This window comes from Drosophila navojoa, chromosome 3, assembly GCF_054131105.1.
Source record: "Drosophila navojoa isolate 15081-1374.11 chromosome 3, UAZ_NAV_1.0, whole genome shotgun sequence".
In the NCBI taxonomy this organism is placed as follows: domain Eukaryota; kingdom Metazoa; phylum Arthropoda; class Insecta; order Diptera; family Drosophilidae; genus Drosophila; species Drosophila navojoa.
Window position 1 is genome coordinate 776,937 of NC_142891.1, and position 19,305 is coordinate 796,241.

The window sequence follows — 19,305 nt, forward strand, 5'->3', positions numbered from 1 at the left end:
TTAATCATTGAGTAGCAGTTGACTCTAAGGGCCTTGGCTAAGCCCTGATTAACTCAGAATGTTGCTTTGATAGCTTAGGCTTAATCGACTTTAGTGATTGCTACAGCCAGTCTGAATGGTCTTTGAGGAACAAAAAGAAGAACTAAGCCTATATACGGGTAATACTGTTACAGACTGAAACCATTGCTAACGAGAGTTAATGGCAATTTATATATAGGTCTCAATTTCCGATTAACTTAGGCAAATATATTTTACATTGGAGACATTCTAGATTCTATCTTATCATATTATATCATTATGAAGTTCTGAAAACTTGTTTAAATACTCTAAAAGTTAGCCTAGATTAAAAGGCATACCCAAGCCAGGGAACTCCTGTGAATTTCAATATATTCTATATATCTTGAGACGATACAAGAGCAAGTGCGAATCGTATTAAATTGAGTTATCACAAATAGTAACACTCCTTCACCATCCTTCTGAAGATATTTAAATCTCATTTCACACCTCATTCCATTTCCGACCCGAAATAAATATCCTCCCTTTCAAACTCTATCCCCCGACTTCGTCAATTACCCAAACAAGACTCGAATTCACATCTTTATTCAGTTATTTCGCACGCAATTAACGGCACTTAAAGCTGAATTTTCACCCAACTTAGCAGAGCCTAAGAAGCCGATGGGGAAGCGTTTGCGTAATCTAATTGGATTTAAACTGGAATCGAATATCGCTGCTTGACTCCTGCGAAAACGAGAAGAAGAAGAAGAGAGTGCTTGACTTTTGTTTTCTGAAGACTGCGAAGAGCTGTTTGCACAGCAAATAGAAAGTCAAGTCGAGGCGAGAGTCTAAGCCGTGGTCAGTGTGTGGACAACAATGGGAGCTCTCCTTTGGTCAGGTTGATTTCTTCACACACGGATTGACAATTGAAATGCGAGCCAACTCAAACAGATGACAGACTAAGGCAGACGAGGTTAGACGACGATGGACGACGTTGGACGAGGACAGTGGCAGTGGCAACACGCAGCTCTCTGGGCTCTCTGGGCACTCTGGGTGTCTGGCAGCGGCTTCAGCGCATAAATTTCATGTGCTTTCGCATGTGGCAAACAGACAGCGCAAACAAATAAAATGCCAGCTCTAAGCGTTGCCCACAAATAAGGTTCAAGGACAAACGAGTCGCAGTCCAAGCTGCTGCCTGCTGCTCTCCGCCCTCCGCCTTCTGCTATGGCCACATGCACAAATTGTGGTCAACATTTGCCAAGAAACTGTTCGTGTTTGTCTATCTATCCATCTCCCTCTCCCCCTGTCTTCCTCTCTCTCTCTGTCTCTCACTCTTTCTGTGGGTGTCTTTGGGTCATGTTACAAAACTCATTTAAATGATGTGCGCTGCCTGAGCTGCCGTCCAGAGTGGCCAGTGCTGGGGGCAAGTGCTATCGCATCACTCAAGTCTGGTTGGCGCAACAAATGTCACGTATACGCCATGTTCAACATTTGTACAGTAGTTGGCTGTTCCAAGAAACCATTGCACTGCTGGAGCTGGAGCTATGTATAAATCCTCAAAGAGCTGCACAAATATGTGCTAAGGCAGCAATAGCAGCATTGTGCAGAGTTCAAGGTGTTCTCTAGCCGGGCAAATATCGCGTATACGCCGCGTTCAACACTTGCATAATCTTGCAATGTTTATTAGGTATTCCCAGAAACGATTGCAATGCCTGGTTGGTGTTGAGAGATCTACGCAAATATGAGCAAAGGCAGAATTCGAATTTTGTTTACTATGTAGCTGAATGGCAGTTAGTTCAAGAAGCGATTGGCACATTTTATCTGAGAATAAATATTAAGTGAACTATACAAATATAAGTGAAGTGAAGAAAAATGAAATATACGCTAGGTTCGACGCATTTGCTGGTCGGATATATGTGATTAACCCAGAAAATATCTCTTATCCGTCAGGGTCGACCTTTGTATAGAAATATGTTTATTGTGATTATTCCAAAAAACCCAATTACCATTCCTAAAAGAACAGAATTGGATCTAGGTATTTCTGATTCGGACATTCCCTACCAGAGCACCTTTACCACATCTCACTTCTCAATAATATAATATTCTTGTAGGTATTTCCACTTTTCATTGCAATATCAAGAGCTGATATTGTTTTTGGGAAAATCCCTCATTAAATACTGGAGCTGTGCCTAAATTGTAACCAAATGTTGTATATTCTTGGTCACAGCTTTCGAATGCTGCGCATAAATATGGCAATAAATCAGTTAAATATATAATACATCACCTGGCCGAGTCACCGTTGCCCAAACAGCTTCGTACTCCCTCTCGAAGGACGCGTCGCAGTCTCACTCGGATTTCATGCTGAATGCGTTCAGTATTTCCGTTCCGCTGGCTCATAAATTATACGAACTGTTTTTCTTTTTACCTTTTCTCTTTCTCTTTCGCTTTTGCCGTTTTTTCATTTCATTTCATTTAAGCTGTAAGAAAAATGACATATTTTCTTCTTATATGGGGGCGTGGCGTGCGCCTTCTGCTATGGGCTAAATGCCAAAGCTTTTCGGTCAGAGGCCAACAGCAGCACACGAATATGAGAGTGTGTTGGTGTGTCTGTGTGTGGGTATTTGCTTTGGCCAGTTATGCGTTGCGTATTTGCGTTTGAATTTGCCTTTGCCTAGGCAGCATCGAAATTAATTAAACTTCAATTTAGCTTGTCAAAAGCTGATTAAATGCAAAATTCCCCCAGCGCACAAAGCGAATGCCAAAGCGAAGAGAAGAGAAGAAGAGCAGAGAGAAGAGGCAAAACTTTGACAAAACATATCGAAAGCAAAGCTGCGTACGATGATGAATGGCGCAATGCTGGAACGAATTCATATAATATGCATTTTTTGGCTAGCTTTCAGTGCTATTGAAATAAATTGGATAAGTTAGCGAGCAGAGCAGAGCGGGTCAAATAAGAATGAAAAGCTGAGTTTTTTTTACTACCTGAAACCGATTGAAAATGGAAAGTCAGGGTATATTGGGTTTTTCTCAATAGTGTGTGGAATCTGTATGTTGATCAGCAGAAGGAAAAAGCCTTCCATATGAAGAAGTTTGCTTGGAACAGAGCATCGGTCAGTCGGGCAGTCTCGACCAGAGTTCAGAGTTTAGTTTCATTTAGTAAATGTACTTATTCAGTTCTACCTAGTACACTCATTGCAGCAAATGAACTCAACTTTTGATGAGAATCCATTCCTTATTTCTGGGAATAAGAAGAGTTTCATACGTTTCTAAGATAAACCCGAGCATAACTTGGAATTAACTGAATTATAAAACGGTAGCATTATAACTATTTATCATGAAACAAAAATAAATCCGTAGACTTATTGTATTTTTACTTGGCATCTCTTCTCTACTCATATAGTGAGAATATACAAAAATCTACATCGGGCCGTCTTATTGGGTAAGCCAGGTCCTTTCCTTGCTTTTTATCTGTACTTTCTCATATATAAATATAATCTCCATTAGTACTTCAAGTACTTTTTTACACACAGTTAGTTTTCCTCAAGCTGAGGGCATTCCCTCAAAGTACTACAAAGCAAAAAACATTTGACCTACAAAATAAATAAACTTTAGCTCATCTGACGTGGCTGGCAGCCCGGAAGATGCTTTCACAGCACCCACTCAAGTAGTGCAAAGTGCGATAAGCAGCACATTTTCCTATATTATATTTTTATATAGATTTACTTTTTTATTAGCTCTGATGCTGAAAGTATTTGCCATAGGAAAAAACTACGTAAAATCGCGCCGCGTTAAAATTCTTGTTATTTATTAATTTAATTTGATATCGCATTACTTGTATTGGTTTTCAGTGCCTTAAAAAAATATCCGACCATAATTAATCCAGAAAAAATAGTTTGCTATCTCTTGCGATATTTTAGCTTCTCTTTTTTTGTGCTTTACCTTTACATATTTCTTTATGCTTGGCTGCATGCCACATATTTATTGCCACTTGCATATTTGCCGCAGGTAAAATGCAACAGTTTTTAATGCAGACACATACACACACACACGCACGTGGTATACATGTAAGTAAATGTAGACAAACACACACAGACACACACAGACAACATCCAAATGGCAAAAAACGCCAACGGCCAACAGCTATGATCCACTTACACACACACACACACATACACACACACTCACAGACAGACCTAGACATATATACACACATGGCCACACACAGACACTCCATTTAGCCATTGTTTTCTTTTTTAAGAACACGAAAAATAAAAGGAATATCAACAAAAAAGAGAAGAAAAAGCTAAAATTGTTTGCATTCTGCTCCAGCAAAGTTTGTTTGCGTACGAGATAACAATTTTGTTTACTTTTGAATACTCTATATTATTTTATATAATACACTGAAAATAAACCCAAATATCTATACCCTAAGCTATGGCACAAAGCAGTATAAAAATTAAAAAAATATATATTTTATTTAAATTATTTACATTATTTATGTTTTGAAATTCTAAATTTATATTTTATATTTAAAAATAAATTTATATTTAATACAGATGTTTATAATTTATTTATATTTTAATTGGTTGAATTATTCAACTATATATAGATGTATCTATATAGAGCAGCCATTAAGAATATAATTTTTGTTAAAGTTATACTTCTATAACTAATTTATGAGTTTAATTTTATTTTTGCATATATTTTTAATCCAAGCAATCTCTAATGAATTACAAATTTTGCTGGGGATCCACTCTAAACTGTTGATGCCATGCCTTAAAACTTTTTGCTTTATCCTTTTCACTAAAGCTTTTCTCCTATACTATTTTCATTGAATCTCTACTACTACAATCGTTTGGGTATGTGTGTGTGTGAATTTGTGGTACATATGAGATTTATTGCTGTATTTGTGCATTTGAAGCAGAATTTGTAAGCAGAGTTAAATCATTTCGAGGGCCTCGTCTCAGTGGTAGAAAACATAACTGTAAGCCAACCTGGCACTTGAGTGCACATATCAGGGATAGACACAGGCAATCAGAAGACCCAGTCCCCCAGAGTTCCATCGTTCCCATCATGGTGCCATCCATTTATCTACATTTTACTCGAAATACAAAAATATGAAAAAGAGACAACATATACACAGACAAAATGTACATAACTGTTGTCTGGACTGAAAGAGATTGGCTACATGATACCCTGCAAATAATTTGTAATAGGTGTAATGTGTGGTAAATTCTGAGCATCCCCAATTTAGATCAGATGAGCTATTAGTATCAGCGATATCATTGGCCTTAGCATTAACTAATTATTAATAATCTTATTAGCATTACCATTAGCATTAGGACTAACTGATCATTACTAATTGTATTAACAATGTACTCATCTTTAGGATTATCGTTTGTACCAGCATTATAATTTCTATATTCCTTTGATATCAGTCTTTCTCATTGCAGCTGATGAAATAGGCAATGCCACCTCGTGCACAGCGTGCACAACTTTACAGGGTATGCGCAATGGCATTTACGCACGTTCTTTAGTGCTCGGACAGCCATGGGGCAACTCAAGTGCGATGGCACCCAAAGGAGGAACTCAGTAAGTACACATCATTTTTTTTTTTTTTTAGTCCAAAAATTACAAAAATGAACGAGAGTAATATGAATTTGCTTTAAGCCCACTTTTGCCTGGCCAACATTCCCAGTTAACTTATTAGGGCCAAACGCATTTGCCTGGTAATGGCTTACAAATTCCTCTAACATGCACGCATGGCTTCCAGTGCAGCGTTAACCAACACTGGCACCACTTTGGTTGCTGGGCTGTGAAGGCATTTGCAATTGTTCCGCCCCTTCGATTTGCCCCCTCGCCTGAACCAGTTTCCTCGCTCACCATGTGTGTGTGTGTGTCAGTATGCGTGTGTGCTGACCAAGTCCTGTCTGTGTGTGTGTGTGCGTGTGTGTGCTACATTTAACGACTTTCGAGTTCAAATTGTACAAAATTTACGATGGCGAATATTTTCGCACTACGGCAGCAATTGCTGCGTTTTTGGGGTCTCCGGTTTTTGTTTCGCTTTCTGCAGCTGCCACAAGCTGCCGTTAATTGAGGCGCAAAGCACCGGAACGGGACCAGGAATGGCCAAAGCGGCCGGCAGCAGCGGCAAACATTGTGCAGCAATTCACTACTGTCTGCCATGCTTTTAATTCAATTGGATGCAACAACAGCAACAGCAACAGCAACAGCAACAGCAACACTGACAACGGCAACAGCAACAGCAACAGCAACAGCAACAACAACAATAACAACAGCAAATTGGCAGCATAATTAATTTCCAAATATCGTGCAACAATTATTTTCATTTACGAATTGAGTTTTTCGATGCGCTTTTCCCTCCGCTGCTGCTGCTCCTGCTTCTCCTGCTGCTGTTGCTGCTGCTGCTGCCATCAAAGTCAATTGTTTTGGCTTTAATTGAAGACGCTGCAGCGCAATTAAACTCGATTCCCAATGGACAGAGGTTCGGTTCAGCCATAAACAAGATAAGCTCAGATTGTTTTATCTGCAACAGAGTTGCCATAAATTAAAGCAACAGCTTTGCAGCTATTGGGAGATTAACTATTTTAAATTGCAGTCAAGGCACTTGCGATATTTACACAAATGTGAATCAAGATTTCACAAGTAATTAAATCAACAACTATTCTAATTAACTTTCAACTCTATCAGAAGTAAATAGTCCCTAATAGAGACTCTCTAATCATGGTATATTTGACAACAACAGCATACCCTACTCTCATTTTCAGAGATCTCTTCAGTCATTTTAGGGTCTCTGCTCAATTCATTGTTTGCTTAGCTGCAATTGGATTTACTTCGTAATGGGAAACTCTTAAGGAGAGAAGAAACTGAAAAAAGACTTACGCATTGGCATTGCATGGGCCCTTCTTATGCAACTGCAATGATCGTTCAGATGCTTCAAGAGCAAAGCAACGTAAAGTCAGCTCAATGCCAGCCGAAGAGTAAAAACTCTTGAATAAGCTGCTCAGCTGCTTTTTCTAATTGCTGAGCTGGCACATTGTGTGATCTTTAATTGTGGGGCCAGCTGTGGGGCTTTGTCTCGCCTCTCAAGTGCAAGCCCTTCAAGTTCATTGCGGCGATTCGGCTGCGACACCTGTGCAGACTGCCCAGCCCTTGGCTTGGCACTTAACGTGGCTTTTTGCCACTCACTCAACTCTTTGGCTTTTGCCATTCCTTGGCATACTTAAGCCTCGCTTTGCACAATCTGCGCTCTCAAGGTCGCTGGCTGGAAAAACTACCAACGCATTTTTCCGTAAATCAAAAATAAAAGTCGTCAGACATCTGTAAAACAATTTGAAAAAAAAAAGAAAACATAAATAAATAAATAAATTAATAATAATAAAAACTGGCCAAGCGAGGCGAGCGAGCGATGAGCACGATTCGCGTCGAATCGTCGCCTCACGTTGCATTGCATAAGTCGAACACGATTTTGAGCAGCGAATGCAGCCACCCAAATGCATCATCACGCAGCTGACACTTCTACCTCCCCCTATGTGTGTGTGTGTTTGTGGCATGTGTTGCATTCGTGTGCGCATAAATCTTTTTGTTTTTTCTTGTTTTTTTTTTTTTGGCGACTGCGAAGCGCAAATATTTTAAATCTTGTCGCTGGCCTGAGCTGAGCGGAGCTTAAATATTAAATTCAAACGACAACAGCAGCAGCAACAATTGCAACAACCACAACCAGATTATCAGCAACATCAGCAGCAGCGGCAGCAACGGCAACAATTGCAACAACAACAACAGCAACAGTTGCTGCTGTCATTCAATTGCCGCTGCGCTTCACTCCACAACAAAAGCAACCACAACATTGGTTACAATTTCCGTTTTCCTACTTTACTATTGTTGTTGCTGCTGCTACTGCTGTTGTTGTTGTTGACGTGCTCATACCCTGTAAACATGGCAATTACTTGCTGGGGTGGCAAGAGCGCAAGAACTACACATAATTCAAATAGAAACAAATTTCTGTTAGCTCCAAGCTTTAAAAAATATATGTATATATATTTCTTATATATACTATAGATAGGTTTATCTGGTACGTAGTATCTTTGAGTCGCTTACACTCAGCAGTTGTTAACTTTTTATTTGGTTTTGGCTGCCTTTGATTTGACTTGGCAATTAATTTGACTTCTCTCTCCCTATCTCTCTCTCTTCCATTTTCTCTCCCACCCCCATCTCTCGCTCTCGCTCTCTCTCACTCCCCGCCCCTCCCCCTTTGAGGGGCTCATTAAACTTACACAAGAGCAAAAGAAATTGTCAAGCATTGAAAATAAAGTTGCAGACAAAATAAAAACTTTTAATCACGATTGTTCCACATTTCATTGAACAAAGGAGGCGAACCTGAAATTTCCGTTGCTCAAAATTCAATTATATTTGCTCAACGAAAAGTATGCCTTATCAAGGGCATATAGCACTTCCTTGAGCATCTCTAATTGTATATATGGCAACTTTAAATCAATCTCAACTTTTTTTAGAGCAGTTAAATCTCATATAAGTAGCGATAATTCCATTGAAGTTTTTCCACTTCCTGATTGGAAATGCGCTCAAAGTTGACTCCCAGCTCATAATCCGTTTCGCTTCACATTCACATTCGCATTCGCATTCGCAGCTCAGCTAAAGTTTATTTTCGTCAGCTTTTCGCCCACTTCCGCAGCTAATTTTTGACAATTTCGTTGCCATTTCCACCGGGGCGAAGTCTATATTATATACATACATATCTTGTTATCTCCCATGTCAGTACAAGCTCAACTTTGTCAAATCCAATAAGTACTTGAAAACAAGATAAGCAAGAACAAGAGGAAGAGACAATGGATGGCAAAAGCCAAGACAAATAAGACATTTTTGGTTTTTATTTCACCTTTGCTCTAGCTTTTATAGTCCTCTGGGCCTAGTTCAGCAAAAAATACTTATAAATGTTGGCATAGGACCGACTAGAGGACAGAGGTGGTTGAGTGGTTGAGTGGGTGGAAGCAGGCCGCCAACTGCCCCATCACTGCCCACAAGCAGGCGTCGCGACGCCTTCGCAGTCGGCGTCGCAGTCGAATTAAAGTTGAGTGCATGTCACTGAAGGATACTTTTGTTGTGTAGTATATAAAGAGAGAGATGGAGCTGGGAGATATGTGTATGTAAATATATTGTTATTATATACACTTAGCAGTATTTATACGAGCATGGAAAGAAATATGCCTCTATTCACTTGAATGACTTCACGAAATACTTCCAGCTGTCTCTTGCAATGGCAAAAGTCTGAAAGACGACGTATTGCTAGTTGTTCGTCTATATGTATAAGTGCAAGCTTAGGTGGAACCTATGGGTGCTAAAGATTCTAACATCCCTCATATAGAAGCTAAAATTTAAGAATTAAATTACCAGTATCAGTTTGATAATGCCAAGGCGTAGATAAAAGATATGCCGTACTGGGCAAGGTTTCCCAAATAGGAGTTACATTTACATATATACAAGTTACATCTATACATGTTCAAGATGTCTTATACAAGTGGTCATATATGTATATAACAATTGAATCTACTTTTTTAATGGAGCATAAGATTCGTGTACTATATTTTATATAGAATAATATTTATATATGTAGCTGTATCTTAAATCTTGAAACTTTGCTTTCACTAGGTACAATTTTCCCTCTCTCTCTCTATTTCTCTTCACTCTTCAGAGCTGCTTCTCTCACTTAACTCTCAGCTGCTGCCTAAATTCTCAAGTTGGTTGACAATAAACCACACACGACAATTGCACGTCGAATTGCCACCGCAGAAATTGATGTGTGATTACGTAATCCAGATCAGCGACAATTGAATGCAATTAAATTAGTGTTACAATTTCAATTTTCGACGGTCATCGCGTGGTTCGGCTTTGAGGCATTTGTCAAACAATTAAATTGCAATTTTCGCAACGCTTAAAATTCGCTCAGGCGACATAATGAGTTGGTCACTTTGCCTCTTCTCTCTCGCTCTCGCTCTCTCTCTCTCTTGAAGCCAAATTCAATTTGATTGATGACCAAGGCTCGACAATTGCCAAAAGTTTATATTGTCTGTCTGTCTCTCTGTCTTTCATTATGATTTTAATGAGCAACAAATGAAAGTGAATTGCATGAATAACAGTATGAATGGGCCCATAAATCTATATATCTATATATATGTACACATGTATATAGATATATATATCTATATTTATACATCCGACTATTTCTTAAGCATTGGCATTTCGCTAAATTATGGCTCATAAGACGTGCGAAAGCTTTGCTCGCCAATGAATGGGTTGTCGCCCCTCTCCCTTGCTCACCCACTCTCTCTCTCTCTCTTTCTTTCATATCTTCATTGTAAGTTAAAAATAGACTCTTTGACTGAAATAACTGGAAGTTACCTCCGCTGCTGCTGATGCTGCTGCTGCTGCTGTTGCTGCTGCTGAGGTGAGTTGGGTCATTAATTATTTTATTATTTTGCTAACAGGTATTTGGGCCAGCCCAAATGGTTGGCAAACATATTTCATAATTTGCACAGCTTCTGCGTATTTGTGCACTGCGAATTGCCAAATGTGCTAAATATTTAAGGAGATTCGCTAAAATATAACATAAAACTTATATAAGAGAGCATATTGGTTGCCTGAAGTGAATGTCCATAAGAAGAGATGGAAGTGATGGAGTATATAGTCTTTGGCAGCCTTCAGTATGATATCCTTTATAGAACTGTATAACAAAAACTACAATAGTTAATGCAACGAGTGCCAGTCGAGTAGATAATTCATCCAAGTCCAATGTATATACAAAATATCTACGGCCAATTTAGGCTGGACCAATAGCTGTATCTCTCCCACAATTTGTAGCTTTCGAATTCTATGTTTATTGCATTAGCTACCTATTTTATTTTATTGCGAACGAGTATTATGCAGTCCATCACACTCTACTGCAACATTGTTTCTAACTGTTAATGACTAAAATATGAAAAAAAAAAAAAACTGAAAAGTACAAAAAACTGATTCATAAATATTTTTTAATTGATAAACAAATTGAATTTCAATGAAATGCACTCAAATGCGCTTTGGGGATTTAATATATTATTATAATAAAATGCATTTTTTTTATAATACATAAATAGTTTTATAATAAATATTCAAAAGTGCTTTGTAAAACAGCTTAATTATGATTGTTTTGTTTAAATAGTATTGATTTTTTATTTAAATTCATTTGAATTAAATAACTAAAAACAAAAAATCCTTTAAAAAAAATTCATATTTAATGTGAACTTCTTCTTCTTTGCCGCTCTTGAAGTTGAGTGAACCCTAATAATCTTGAACTTAATATTTTTTAACTGCATTGGAATGCAGCCAAAGTGAATAAATTTTCCATGAAAATAGCAAACATCATTTGGGAGCCGACTTTGAGCTAAATGCTTTGCATATTTATCTCCAATCTTAAGTTCAAGGCAATTTTTAAGCGAACAACAAACGTTTTGACCTTTTACAGCTGTGATGATTTAATAATGATGAAGAGACCTGATGGAGCATAAACTAAATACTAATGAAGACCATTAACGTCTGTTAGCAAATTAAAACAAATAGATGAATTCCAAAATTTAGATTAACTATCAATCAATGAGCCCAGAGTACAATAAACTTAAATAAAAGCACATCAAAATAAATCATACAAATATTTATGATTTAATAATTGAACAAGCAAACAGAACAAACTCATCTTTAACTTTCTGCAATTCTCTTTAAACTTTGACCAGTTGAACTTTTTGTGTTTTATTTTTTTTTTTTTTGCAAAACATTTGCAAAATATTTCTTGCACATTGTTTAGCCCAGCTTGGTCTGGACCCGAAATTCGATTTGATAATTTGCTATGAAAATCAATAGAGGAAACTTTGCTGCAGCTGGAAAATGTGTAAATCGAGAAAAAGACAAAAACCAAATCGTCGTCTGCAAGTTTTCCCATTTCCAATCAGTTCTGCCTCTGCCTCTTCAGCCCCCTCCATCTCCCTCTGCCTCTGCCCCTGCTTGGCCATAGAATTCATTAAATATTCTGTGGAGAATACAAATTGTGACTCGAATGGCTTTTTTCCTCGACTATTTACTCTCTCTTGGACATTTTGTTGGCCGAGTTTATTGTGCTTTTCGGAATCGTTCGCAGTTGGAGTTTGGATATTGAATTTAATTTTTATTGTGGAAATGTTGAAACACTCGTGTTGCTGCTGCTGCTAATTGATGCATGCAGCTGTCTGTGGGGCATCAACCGAGCAGCGCCAGCAGCAGCAGCAGCAGCTGATTGACTGTCGCTCTCACCTGGCTTTGGCACAGGTAACAAGAGCTCAGCACCGAAGCTAATGGAGTAATTACCAGCGCATTGAAATGTGGTAAAGCTCCACAACGCGAAACAGGCGAAGTGGGGGAGGGGCGAAATGGGTGACTGGCTCAACGGTTGCTGTAAGACCCCTCCCCGCACCTGCTTGCAGCCCTAGCAGCCCTCCCGGCTGGAGTTAAAGTGAGTGGGCCGTTGCCGTTGCCGTTGCTCGACTGCATAAGTATGTGGGCTTGGGTTTGTTTGATGTGGCCTAAAAGAGAGAGGGTATACAGAGAAGGGGTATATGCGAATTGCTGTAGAGTATACTACGTTGAGAAAGAGCAAATATTATAAACGGTTTGTAATATTTTTGGTGTATTTAAGGAAGAGAGAGAGAGAGAGGGGGGGAAGGATGAGTTGGAATGATGAGAAAGAGAGTTACAGAATTAGAGTGATTATGAAAGAATGGAGGATCAAAATTATAGATGGTGAAGAGAGAGAACTGGAGAAGAGGAGGGTCTGAGAAAAACATAGAGAGGAATAGACAGATGAGTGGGGAACTTGAAGAATGAAAACATATTCCGAAATAGAGAGAGAGAGAGAGAGAGAGAGAGAATGAAAAGAGCTGGAGTCTATCAGAGACAGAAAAACAATGAGAAAGATAACCAGATACAGAATTGGAGAAGAGTTAAAGAAAAAGAACTAGAAAGAGACAGAGAGGAAGAGAGAGTAAATGAAAACAGATATTAATGAGTGACTAAAAGTAGGTATAATTATATTTTGTTTATGCTGATCACCATTGTTTGTAGAGCATTTGTAGAGCATACAAATTTCGGTAATTCGTATTTCACACTTTTCACCTTTTTCTGTTTGTTTGCTGTCGAGTCTTTGGCATGAGCCAAAGCGTCGAAGCGCCGCTAGTAGCTACTTGGTTATAGCCGTCTGGGTGCCATACAGACTGCTCGCCTTTCCACTGCTTCCTCTCTCCCGCTCTTTCTCTCGCTCTTTCTTTGTTGGTCCCCCCTTTTGCTATTGAAGCGCTTTCCGCGAAACGCTCGAGTAAAGCGGGGCATTATTATGCGAAACTCTTTTGGCCAGCCGGGCATATCAACAGTTGGCTGCCGGCTACACATGAGGCTGACAAAGGGGGATGGCGGGAGTTAGGGAGGTCGGCTGTGAATGAGATGGGTAGCGCGTGTTGGTTAGAAAGATAGAGAAGGGCTAGCTGGCTAAATGAGGCGTAGAGCATGAAATATTTTGATTTGTGTGAAATGTGCGAATAGCTTTTACGCCTGTATTACTCTATATACAATGCATATGATAATTCAGATATAGATATAGATAAATATGTATATGCATGTATCACATTTAATACAATGCGCATTGCATATGGAATTGCTTAATTAAACAGCATTTTCAATGATGGTAAACAACTTTAAGTTCAAATACAATTTCCAAATGAAATTATTTCTTTTTTTCTCTATATTTTTAGTATGCTCTATTATTATAATAGAGTAAATTAGACTGCGATAATTGATTTTCACCATGAATTAGAAATTGCTTTATTTTTCCTCTGTTGTTTGCTGTGATTATAGCAGTTGGTAGTGCATATACAAACATATACAGTTATCCACAGCTATATATAGATATATTTCTATAATTACTTTAATGAATTTAATTTGTCATCCGAGCCCAGAGTTGATTGAAATGCCACGCATTTAAATGAGTGTTAATGTATGTGAGTATTCACATGTGCAGATAGAGAATCATATACGAATTCAATAAATCTGAAAGGCCTTTTCATTGTCAGTTGGATGCGCAGCAAACCTTGAACAGTTAATGGCCCCTGCAGCCTTATGGCCAATCACATTTCGGTCTCTTGGCCATTGAATAGAACATTATAGAGGTATAATAGTTACGAAATAATTGTACACAAACTGTGCTTAGGCTGCGGCAGCTCAAAGTGCATTCAGCTTGGCCAAACATATTCTAAGCTCTAGCCTACGGCCACTCTTATACGCGCTTAAGCTAGACGTATAAGAGTTTCTTTCACTCGTTTCGGTTGTGTTGTGTTGCATTGCGTGTTGAGGCAACTTGTTGGATGTTGCCTGCGACTTGTCGTGCTTGGCTTACAACATGTTTGACGTGCAGCCTAACAGATGATTCTATTATTTTTTGCTCTAGCTTTAAACTAAATTGTTATTTGTCATCAATTCTCTGTAATAAATAAATAAATTAATTAATAAATAAATAAGTAGTTACTAAAATTAAGTTACAATGCTCACGTCTTAATTAGTATGAGACACTGCTATGAATCAGAACAGCTATACTGTATATGACTAGGACTCCAGGATTATATGAACAAAAGTTTATTAACAGGTCTTCTTAGTCTAAATAGCTTATTCTGATAATTGTGTACGACCGATGCCTTACACCTGTAGGTTAAAAGCAAAAATCATAAGGTCTATATTTAAGCAATCCCATATTGTTTAATGTTTCGTGTATCATAAATATATTATATGAGTATAGACTAAATGTTCCAGCAACGTTTTAGTTAGACGAATCGTATTTAAATTTTGCCAAAAATCAACTACATATATTCAAAAAATGCGAATTTTTCTACTAAACTTTAAATTAATTTATTATAAAATCATTTTCTGGAATGCTTAAGAGATAAATTTGTTGAATTTCTTTTAAGTTAATAATTTAAAAATTGGTCCAAGGCATGCAAATCTTTGTATGCATGTATTTTCTTTACTTAGTCTAATATATTAAATTATTTATTTGAAAATTTCAAATATAATTCAAATAAGAAATAATAATAAAATGATAATATAACAATAGTAAATAAATACAAAATGGCTTTATAATTAAATAACTGTATATAATTTTGTACATTGCAAAACAGACATATTTATTTTTTCCTTAACTTTGCTTTAGAGAATTTCAGTTGGCTTTTGTTTGCCCATGTACATATGTTTGTACATATATTCTAAAAGTTATTTAATATTCAGGTACTTAACATTCAGTCGATTTCCCTAATTGGTTTCATAACACTTCGCACTTGGTCGACAAGAGGCAGCCATTGCTGAGCCAACGTCGAGCTGCCAAAGAAGGTTGCGAAAGTCAACTGAAGCTGATGCTGAAGGTGCCTCCTAATGAAGCGCCGCTTAGGATTGCGGCAGGTGGCAGCAGGGAGAGGGGCATATTAGTGAAACAAAAACAATGCGAACGCAGTTGCAACGTTTTGTGGCACAAACGATACGAATAATTAAAATCCGTGCGATGTGAAGAGAGGCGAAACCAACTAATTGGTTTTGCATGACTTAATGGCGAGCCAAATGTGGGTGTGTGTGTGTGTATTGGTGTGTGGGTGTGTGGGTGTGTAACGTGCCACAAGTGGCAAGTGGCGCGAAAAGCGTGTTGCCCATTTGTTGCACAAATGATGTTTGTTGCATGCAAAAAGTCAACAGCAATTTGCGCTTGTTTAGAGAAAACACACACACACAGCTCGGCCTGCAACATGCCCCGAAATGTGGCAACATGCAAATTGCGAGTTGTAAAATGGTAAAATTGTAAAATTGTAAAAGTTTCGTTGCATGAGAGAAATAATAACTTGGCTTAAAAGCCTGCAAATGGCGCCCAAATAATGTCAAAGATTTGCCCCAGGAATTTTTGGCACGCAACGAGGGGAAGAGAGGAAGGCAGGGAGTGGGTGACTTGAAGCTATTCATATTTATATGCAACTGACAGATACACACACACACACACACGCACACGCACACGCACGCATTTTGTATGCTACCATGGCTGGCCATAAGTTACTTTCGGCCATATTTTACAATTTATTGCGCCTGTCAATTGCGAACAGGCAACAAAATAAAAGCCAAGCAGCCAAGTTATAAATGTATCCACTGCTATAAATAGATATATATGCACGATATATATTGTACTATATATATATATGTATATAACATATTGTGCACATATGAAAAGATACTCGTAAGCAAATTTATTCTGCTGCACTTTGATTTCGCTCGTCGAGCAGCGCGAGAGGAAGTGCTCGACGAGGGAATACCCAGAGCCCCAGACAGACGGATGGCTAGAACTAGATCTATTCAAGTGGTATTGCTACTCAGCATTCATTCAGCTTTGTGCTGTCTGCCACGCCTTCTTCTCGCTCGTCCATCATACCCGCATGCAGCTGCCCTTCTCAATGCCAAAGAAGTGTGCAAAATAGTTGTGCAAAAACTTTGGGCCAAAATAAAATCTGTGCATTTATTATAAATTGCTGGCAGAGTTGTTGCCGCTGCTGCCGCTGCTGCTGCTGCCGCTGCTGCTGCGATTCCAGGCGACATGGCAGACAAATGGCAACTCTGGCAGCGCCTGAGGCCAATTTTTGCGCATGCAACAAATTTTTTCACTTAGCTCAACTGCAAAGTGGACAAATAAATTCGAAACAAATTTTGATTTGAATATGATCTACGATTCGCTTATGCATCGAGACGATTCCAAACGAGAATCTAAGTGAAATGGTCGCTGTTAACAAAGTTCTTAACACGTTTTATCTGCCTGGCAGTTCTAGGAGTTTTATGCAAAATAATATCAAATTCATACGAAATGCAATTTCTGTCAAAATTTCTGCTGCAGTGACTTTCCGAGTTAAGGCATGAATACATACGTATGCATGTGGGAGTATAAATGCATGTCTCCCTTTGCGTAGTGAAATCTAGACTACATAATCCACTTCAACTGCAAGCGAAGGCACTTGCTCGGCAAACGACCTCTCTATGCGATTATCATAAATTCGAGTCAGCAAGCAAATATTCAGATATTCTTAAGCTAAGCACATGACGAGAGGTATATATTCTCTCATATTCCTTAATAGGAGAATATTATTATACATATCTTATATTCCTTAATAAAGAAATATATACCTCTCGGCATGTGCTCAATTTAATCTAATTTTACTTTAGCTTCCCTTTTCCAGTAGTATTATCTTTAGCTATATGCATCACATCGCATCTCTCTCTCTCTCTCTCTCTCTCTCTCTCTCTCTCTCTCTCTCACTCCCTACTTACAGCTCTCTGTCTCTATCTTAGTCAATTTCTACAAGTAACCCTTTTTAACTACCTCAATCGTTCTGTAGCCTCTCTTCCACTTTCGTTTAGTTCTATATATATTTATTATAGTCTCGATTAATAGACCCAATTTCTATTTATAATCCAAATATATACGCAATCCAGGGCTCTCAGGTCACATGTTTCTCAATTTAATTAGCATAGGAAAATCGGAGCCGAAAAGTCCATTCCGACAGCTGATTTCTCTATGCATATAAGGCTTGGTAGTTGACCTTTGGATTGAGTTGGCTTTTATTTTTAGCAAACAAAAACTCTGATGGGCTTACATTTTTAATCGAAGCAAGAGCGCAGCACGTGCGCGAGGCAGCAGAGCTAGAGTTTATAAATAAGAAATCGATAAACGATATTAATTTATAATTGCCTGCAAGTGGTCGTCTGGCTTAAAGCTGTGCTGCCTTCCTCTCTGCCTCTCTCCATCTCTCTCTCCATCTCTCTCTCTCTCTCGCTCACACAGCAAAGCCAAGTGGCTTTTTGACTTTGGCCATTAACATAAACCTGACACGTTGCCAGCACCGCCTGCTGCCGCATTGTCAGTGGCAGAGTTAACACTCGAGTTGGCCACTTGGCCACACGGCTAGGGCATTGGAGGGGCAGCGGGGGTGGTTGCCTCAGACATTGGCTTTAAGATTTATGATAAGTCACGAGTTTGAGTGCTAAACGATTTTGGCAACGGATCGTCTGCTAAACATTTGCAATTATTTTCGCTTGCCCGATTGTTGTTTGTGTGTTTCATTGTTTTTCTTCTTCTGTTTCGTTTTGCTATTTGTGCAATGCCCAGTTAACAATTCGGTATTGGCCTAACAGCGTCGGCAGCCAATTAAGCCAACTGCGACGAGCTGATGGAATTACGAGGCGTGTCAGCCCAAGCTAGCCGAAGTGTGAGCCAAGTGGGAGCTGCAACCGCAAGCAATTTACGAACGAGCCTTCAATATTGCTCTATCAGACTCGCATTTGCAGCAGCCTAATTAGTTGCACTACCTTGCCATTATAGATAACCTGTAGAAGTTGATTGTGGCAAGGGGTATACAGAGAGTAGGATAAACATTTCTTAAATAGTCAAATTATACAAAATATAATATTTGTACATTGATCTCTGATTTCCAAAGAGCTGAACCTATAAATTTTCATTTATTGGCTCTCAGAAAAACATGTTGTTGCTTAAAACTAATTCGTCACTGTTCTTCGCTTATTGTCTCACATGTTCATCTAGGATATTTTGTAGACTTGTCTACTCATGTCATATCTCAAGGCACATATTCTTGTATAATACCAAATTTTACGGGGCATACTGGTCGATTGCTCTTATCAATGTACATATGTATATTCTATATGAGGCGCTTTGGTTATACATATATGACGTGTTCAAATTATCTGCCCTTACCAAAAATGTTTTCCTGATACTCAAAACATTTACAGGGTATATTCTAGTGCAATATTCATAGTAATATGCACTTAATTTTGTACTTAATTTATATATTATAGTGATCAATCCATCTTTCACAATTAAGCAAGGCACAAGGTAATCTCAACAAATTAACAGGGTATCCTCCAGTCGACTACTGAATCTCCTCTGCTCGCTTTACATGCGCTAGAGTACATAAAGCATATTCATCTATATTCAGTCTGTTTACAGGGTAGCTGCAAGTTATCTACTTCAACTTACACCTTCCCTTTCCCCTCTTACCTTCTCCCTCTCTCGCACCTTAGCTTTTTCTACAATTGCAATTTTCTGTATGCTTTGCAATTTGCTATCGAACGTATTTCCACTTTTTCCTACGTTGCCTCACATAATTTCAATGAACCGCATTTACATTCGGTCTT

General features: G+C 38.5%; 1 protein-coding gene across 1 annotated transcript in view; it reads left to right on the forward strand.

Moving 5' to 3' along the window:
- The first annotated feature begins 5,454 nt into the window (after positions 1 to 5,454).
- LOC108649273 (uncharacterized) overlaps positions 5,455 to 19,305 on the forward strand; it is a 42,384-nt gene continuing 28,533 nt past the window's right edge. The window contains exon 1 of the mRNA XM_089257489.1: positions 5,455 to 5,586. The gene's annotated coding sequence lies outside the window, so the exon portion shown is untranslated. The remainder of the gene's footprint in view (positions 5,587 to 19,305) is intronic.